The 7821-nt window shown below is 46.9% G+C and overlaps 1 long non-coding RNA gene across 2 annotated transcripts; it reads right to left on the reverse strand.

The window, feature by feature from the left end:
- Nucleotides 1-2196: 2196 nt before the first annotated feature.
- On the reverse strand, nt 2197-7323 carry LOC109768686 (uncharacterized). Of its 2 annotated transcripts, none has more exons than XR_012187206.1 (9): nt 7083-7323; nt 5857-7010; nt 5579-5680; nt 5405-5511; nt 4676-5330; nt 3975-4258; nt 3786-3895; nt 3645-3698; nt 2197-2489 (listed from the first exon to the last, which is right to left on the reverse strand). It is a non-coding gene; the product is annotated as an uncharacterized lncRNA (long non-coding RNA). The 2 variants fall into 2 exon arrangements; XR_012187207.1 differs by having other exon boundaries at nt 6712-7010; nt 7083-7319.
- Between the last annotated feature and the right edge of the window lie 498 nt (nt 7324-7821).

The following is a 7821-nucleotide window of genomic DNA, read 5'->3' on the forward strand; positions in this document are numbered from 1 at the left end:
CAGTAGCACGACGGCGTGGTGGTGGAAGTAGCGGGATCCCGGCAGGGCTTCGCCAAGCGCAAGCGGGGAGGAAGAGGTGTCACGGGAGGGAGAGGGAGGCGCCAGGGCTTGGATTGCTGCTGCCCTCCCTCCCCCCCCCACTATATATACGGCCAAGGGAGAGGGGGGCAGCCTTGGCCCTTCCTCCAAGGAAGGGTGCGGCCAGGGAGGAGTCCATCCTCCCCAAGGCACCTCGGAGGTGCCTTCCCCCTTTAGGACTCTCCCTTTATCTTATCTCTTGGCGCATGGGCCTCTTGGGGCTGGTTCCCTTGGCCCATATAGGCCAAGGCGCACCCCCCATAGCCCATGTGCCCCCCCCCCCGGGGCTGGTGGACCCCCGGACCCCTTTCGGCACTCCCGGTACAATACCGATAAAGTGCGAAACTTTTCCGGCGACCAAAATAAGACTTCCCATATATAAATCTTTACCTCCGGACCATTCCGGAACTCCTCGTGACATCCGGGATCTCATCCGGGACTCCGAACAACTTTCGGGTTACCGCATACTAATATCTCTATAACCCTAGCGTCACCGAACCTTAAGTGTGTAGACCCTACGGGTTCGGGAGACAGGCAGACATGACCGAGACGACTCTCCGGTCAATAACCAACAGCGGGATCTGGATACCCATGTTGGCTCCCACATGCTCCTCGATGATCTCATCGGATGAACCACGATGTTGAGGATTCAATCAATCCCGTATACAATTCCCTTTGTCTATCGGTATGTTACTTGCCCGAGATTCGATCGTCGGTATCCCGATACCTTGTTCAATCTCGTTACCGGCAAGTCTCTTTACTCGTTCCGTAACTCACATCATCCCGTGATCAACTCCTTGGTCACAATGTGCACATTATGATGATGTCCTACCGAGTGGGCCCAAGGCTGTTCTATTGCTGCCCTCCCCCCTTTATATAGGCCCCCTGGGAGGGGGGGGGCGCCGGCCAAGTCCCATCTAGATGGGGGGGGGCGGCCAAGGGGGGAGACTTGCCCCCCAAGGCAAGTGGGGCGCCCCCCCACCCTAGGGTTTCCAACCCTAGGCGCAGGGGGGAGGCCCATTGGGGGCGCCCCAGCCCACTAGGGGCTGGTTCCCTTCCCACTTCAGCCCATGGGGCCCTCCGGGATAGGTGGCCCCACCCGGTGGACCCCCGGGACCCTTCCGGTGGTCCCGGTACAATATCGGTGACCCCTGAAACTTTCCCGGTGGCCGAAACTTGACTTCCTATATATAATTCTTCACCTCCGGACCATTCCGGAACTCCTCGTGACGTCCGGGATCTCATCCGGGACTCCGAACAACTTTCGGGTTTCCGCATACTCATATCTCTACAACCCTAGCGTCACCGAACCTTAAGTGTGTAGACCCTACGGGTTCGGGAGACATGCTGACATGACCGAGACGCCTCTCCGGTCAATAACCAACAGCGGGATCTGGATACCCATGTTGGATCCCACATGTTCCACGATGATCTCATCGGATGAACCATGATGTCGAGGATTCAATCAATCCCGTATACAATTCCCTTTGTCAATCCGTATGTTACTTGCCCGAGATTCGATCGTCGGTATCCCAATACCTTGTTCAATCTCGTTACCGGCAAGTCTCTTTACTCGTACCGCAATGCATGATCCCGTGACTAACGCCTTAGTCACAATGAGCTCATTATGATGATGCATTACCGAGTGGGCCCAGAGATACCTCTCCGTCATACGGAGTGACAAATCCCAGTCTCGATTCGTGCCAACCCAACAGACACTTTCGGAGATACCTGTAGTGCACCTTTATAGCCACCCAGTTACTATGTGACGTTTGGTACACCCAAAGCATTCCTACGGTATCCGGGAGTTGCACAATCTCATGGTCTAAGGAAATGATACTTGACATTAGAAAAGCTCTGAGAAAACGAACTACACGATCTTGTGCTAGGCTTAGGATTGGGTCTTGTCCATCACATCATTCTCCTAATGATGTGATCTCGTTATCAACGACATCCAATGTCCATGGTCAGGAAACCGTAACCATCTATTGATCAACGAGCTAGTCAACTAGAGGCTTACTAGGGACATGGTGTTGTCTATGTATCCACACATGTATCTGAGTTTCCTATCAATACAATTTTAGCATAGATAATAAACGATTATCATGAACAAGGAAATATAATAATAACCAATTTATTATTGCCTCTAGGGCATATTTCCAACACCTGTTTATGAGGAAAACAAGGCCGAAAACCACGTGATTTAAAAGGGAAAATTGTGCAAAGCCCCGAAAAAAGAAGAGAAACAAAAAAGAAACAACAATTCCGACATCAGCCAACTCGAAACTATACCACCAACTTGCCCACACCCCAGAGATGAGTGGATGAACTCTTCCGAGATGCCTTCAAGAAGGATAACGACGCCCAAGGGCGCCGCCATTTCCCTCCTTTTCCCGCTAGGATCGGAAATCCTGTATTTTCCATATCCATACAATCGAGTCATTAGGTTTCTGAAATAGTGTAATGTAAAAAGAAGTGCTTCGAATCATTGCTATTTGACTCGGACCTGTTCTGAAAAAGTCGAGGTATTTCGAATTGTTTGTTGACACGGACAAAGTAAGTCGTGGTCATCAACCCCCTTCGAAGACTTAAGATTTCGCCCAGAGTGACCCACAACAGCTGGCAGACCTCAGGAGATGGCCGCCCACACCAACAACCCCCACGACAACCCTTAAAACCAGCAAGCCATGGTCTAGTGAAGAGGAGGAACTCATCGATGACAACTCCAAAGAGGAGGGAGCTACAACGCCATGGTCGCTGGTATCCTTCAACGCCTATCGAACCAAGACTTTCGCCCTAAGCCCCTCGACCTAACCCAGCCCCGAGGAAGGAACTCAGCCACCGCCGATCGAAAGCAAGCCAAGACCACGCTATACGGGCAGCAGCAAACCATGACCACCAGTTCCGAGAGCCCTTCGATCGATCCGCACGATCAACATGGAGGTGAGTCAACACCAACGCACAACACAACACAACCGAGCCTCAGATACACCACGAAAGCCAAAGCTCACGCAGTAAGCACGGCCCGGACGCAGCCCAACCATGCCCATGTCACAGTATCCAACGGCCAGCCCCATGGCCGGAGCGGACAGATCGGGACCGCCATGATCTGAGCCTTCGAGCCCGCTCCCGGGCAGCTGCCCCAGCAACCGAGTCGCCCACGCCTCCTAGGCCACCCACCTCACCACATCCGCCGACGCAAGAGGCACGACACCGCGCTGGTCGTCGCCCTCCGCTTGCAGCCCGCCCCATGAGCTCCCCAACTCATGGAGGACACAACCGCGGAGAAAAGGAACCGTCCCCGCCGCCGCCCGCTCGGCGACGATGAGGGGAGGAGGGTGGGGGTCGCCGGGCTTAGGGTCGCCCATGGGGATGGAGTGACATGGGGCTGGTCGGCATTTCACTGTCTAGCTGTTTTATCATTTCCAACAAAGGCCTTTCATGCAATATAATTGGGCTATTAAGTTCTAGTATCGATCATACTGTGAGAACAACAAAAAAGAGCATATTGTATACAATGCCACAATAATGATATCATAGACATACATAAAAGTACATGTTAGTACCTTGAGCATTGTAATCCCTTCCTCGTACGTTAGCTTCAACGTTTTCTCTAGGTACTGTATATAAATTAGAAGAAGTTGAGACAGTAAATTAAGCAAAAGCACACATATAACAACACAAAACAGTAAGGAGTAATGTCTTACCTTCAGAGGTTCAAATGGATACTGCCTATTTATTGTCTCGAGTTCCTTCTGACAATTTTCATTTGGGTGTTTGAATATTGCTACAATTAGCAATCTATGATATCACAAACCTGAAAACAAAAATCAGTACTTGGTCAGCATCGCTTCAATAGAAAAACTAAAGAATTATTTCCTCCAAATCTTCCTTGCCTCAAAGTAGTGCTCCTTAATCTCCATTTCTGCATCCAACCCAATAAACTCACACAGATGCCTGTGAGTGTTTGATTTTTCTGATCTAAATACCGGACCAGCCTCAAACACGCGCCCAAAGCCACCACAGATGCTCATTTGCTTGTATGATTGTGGAGACTGCGCTAAACAAGCAGGCTGGTAATTGTACGCCAGCTTGAATGGAGATGCACCAAGTTCACTTGATCCACCAATCAACTTTGGACTGTGGATCCCAAGTCCGAGAACAAAAACTCGCTGAAAGTCTGCATGTGTATCCAACAATCATGACATGTACTCCCTATGTAAAGAAATATAAGAGCGTTTAGATCACTTCTTTAGTGATCTAAACACTCTTATATTTCTTTGAGGAGGGATTATGGACCAAAAGAAGAAAATAAACATTGCATGCTACAGAAATGGATAATAAAATCTATCTGCATGAGATGCCACATGAATGTCACAAACATAAGCATAGTTTCGATGCACACTATCTCATGTTGCATGTTAAATACAGGTTTGTGCACGTTGCCTTTTGCTGGTAGATGGAGATACTAAGATGAAAAAATGGTCACACAAAAATTGCTTTTCAAATGTTAATATTACCAAGACTAATCCATGAATAAAATGTATGCAACTATGCACAGTAAAGATACTTAAAATAGTTACTGTACTAAACTCACTGATATAGAGCTATCAAAACCGGAGCCAAGGCTCAAATCTTGAACAACGATCAAAGCAGACTTCAGCCTTGTGGTTGCCGCATAGGCTCACCACACTGACAACACCAACTCTCTTCCGTCTTCTCAGTTTCTTGACAAAAAATGATACTGCTATTTGCACATTAGGGAGTAAATTATGCTTCAAGCATTCCTCAAACCAAATCGGCAATATGTAGGCTTAAAATATCAGCAGGCATCCACACAGATTTCTACAGCTGAAATATAGTGTTGTGATTTGTGTACCCATAATGCAGAATAACCTATTGTTCTATTTGGTGGTTAAATAAATAAATATTATTGTTTTTGGCTAGTGCCTGTAGAGCTACTAAATGATAGTCAGTGTCATTGTATATTTCTAAGAAAGAAAATTATAAGACTTCATTGGTTGTAAATAACGCTAATTGTATTGGTTGCCACCAATGTCGACTTGAAAAGAAAATTATGGAGCTTCAGTTCATATGCATCTAGTCATATAAAAAAATAAGAACACATGCTTCAGCTCCTGTTTGTTCAGTCACAAAAAAAATCACCACCAAAAATCAGAAGACAAAGTATCATTGTTATATTTGTTGACTTGATTGATTACTGTAGGTTAACACACCCAACTGGAATTAACCTGCAATAGGATTAAAGAAATTAAGATTTGAGACGTGTGTTATAGGGTTCATAGAAGAGAGAAGAGGGAGGTACCATAGCAAATCATTGGTCGCACAGTTTGACATTCAACTTTCCATTTGCCAATGAGACCTCAGGGATTCATATACATAAACGTTGATTGATATATCAGGTCCAACTCCCTGTAACTCATAAAAGTTACTGGGAAGTCAACTAAAAAACAATTCTCAGTAGAAGCATACAGCTTACCAATAAGGTGGACCAAAGGCCTTTATACAATCCTCTACCACTCTCTTCTCTACAAATTGTAGACAACGTGTGAAAGATGCCCTTGTAATACCTGGTGGTTTTCTGCAGAATTTTATAGACATGAAAGTTTAGCTTACTAAAACCTGTTCCTTTGGTCTGTAAAGCTGCATTGCATGAAAGCTCTAGGTAAAGATGCTCTAAGTTCTAACTGGAAGTTATATTGATTGATTGATTGGCTTAGTGCTATTCACAAATCACAAAAGGAAGAAAAGCATCACCTGTGTTGTCAGGTGATTTCGAACAACATCCAATGGGTAAGTTACAGATGCAGGTGTCACTCACGCTAGACCACCACCAAGTAAACATATAGACACTAACATAATTTGGGCCGTCCATTCCGTGAAGCTGCAACTATATTTCGAAATTTATAAACCTATAACAAAAAAATAGTCCCGAGAAATCTTGCAAGTTAACATACTAAAATTCAGTGCTAAACTTTTTGTATCGCTCATATCAATAGAAGCTGATGGCGGAATAAGAAAATCGATGTACAATTTTGACAAGATTGCCTTTCGAATATCGAACAACCCACGAAGCCATGTGCCATATACTACCCTTCCTTAGAGCTGCAACATCTGAATGCATACCTGCCACCTGTCGGATCAGTATGCCACAAGCTCATACAACAAACTTTATCATCAGCATATGGGTTATGTGACAAAAAAATTACTGTATTCAAGAACATTTTCAGGAGATTGCAATTTTGTAGCTATGAACAGCATATGGTACATACAATGAATCCACAGCCAAGGTTTAAGTTTGGGCCATGATTGGACAATACAGCGCAGAGTGTTGTAAATTAACAACAATAATAATAGGCCATGACTGTCAACCAGAGATATATTGTTTGGGGCAATCAATTCAAAGCGAGGGAAGAATATATATATATCACATTCGGGGAACTAAGTTGATATTATCAGCATCCAATTCCTTTGAAGAATCTATATATGTGCAGTGTGAAGGCAGAAGGAGCACAGCAGCACCATGAAATAGAAGAGAAATATTCCTTCACGCTCACAATCCGTGCACACGAGAACGCGGGAGATAAAAGAGGGGGGCGGAAAGCCTATTACCTGCAAGAGGATGGAGAGTGGCGAGGATCGAGATGCAGATCTTGCCGACCACGCCGGCGAGGTGTGCGACGGTGATCCAGCCAAGGAGCCGCTGCGCTTGGCAGGGGAAGGCCCCGCCGACGCCATGGAAGAGGACACGGTGGCCGCCGCCAGTCGACGGCAACGGGGACCTGGCCGATATCACCAGGGCCTGGATATCACCTCCATCATCCCAGACACGCCTTCATGGTGGGCATCCTCACGGCCCCTTGAAACCGCAGTAGCTTCTCCTTGCATCCCCGTCGCCAGATCATAGCAAACTGCACACACGCCCGAATCAGATCAAGATGCGGAAACAACCAAACCAGAAGAAGTGGAGGAGGGATTTGTACCTGGTCGAGGCCATGGACCAGAGGGTGATCCGCGGCGCCCACGCCAGATCAGTCATCATGGCCGCGGGCGAGGGAGTCGGCGGCGACCTCGTTCCCCGGCGGCGGCGGCGGATCCTCTCGGGGCTGGGGCGTCTCCTCTCGGCGGCGGTGGCTCCTCTCAGGGCTGGGGCGTCTCCTCTCGGCAGCGGCGGCGGCTCCTCTCGGGTCTGGAGGCTGAGATGAAACAGAGCGAGATTGAGGTTAGTTTTACGTGCGGGGTGAGATATGAAAGAAAAACTAGACGAAAAAAAACGGACGAAAAAAAAAACGGACGAAAGTGGTGGGACGAAAATAAACCCGGAACGCGGACTACAAACTGAGACATTAGGAGTAGAGATTTACACACGCTCATGTATGTGCACCACCGAGTCCACAACTCCGGGTGAAGACGGGGAGCCTCAAAGCTTCAAAATTGATGAAATCATTCGAAGACACATCGTCCTATTGAAACAATAGTAATCCGCCTTGGCATCAATCAAGGATTGAAACACCTATAGAAACCATATTTATTTTATTATAAATGGAAACACTTTGTGTAAACATACGACGTAACAAAAATGTCCACAGTGGACAACTTCTAAATTCTTTCCTGTGCACAAATTTTGCATCATGTATATACATTCTATTAACTTGCATCAGAGGTTGGTAAGTTTGATATGGGAGAACTAACACAAAAAATACAAAGGTGAACATGATTTGA

The sequence above is a fragment of the Aegilops tauschii genome, chromosome 6, assembly GCF_002575655.3.
Source record: "Aegilops tauschii subsp. strangulata cultivar AL8/78 chromosome 6, Aet v6.0, whole genome shotgun sequence".
Taxonomy (NCBI): Eukaryota; Viridiplantae; Streptophyta; class Magnoliopsida; order Poales; family Poaceae; genus Aegilops; species Aegilops tauschii.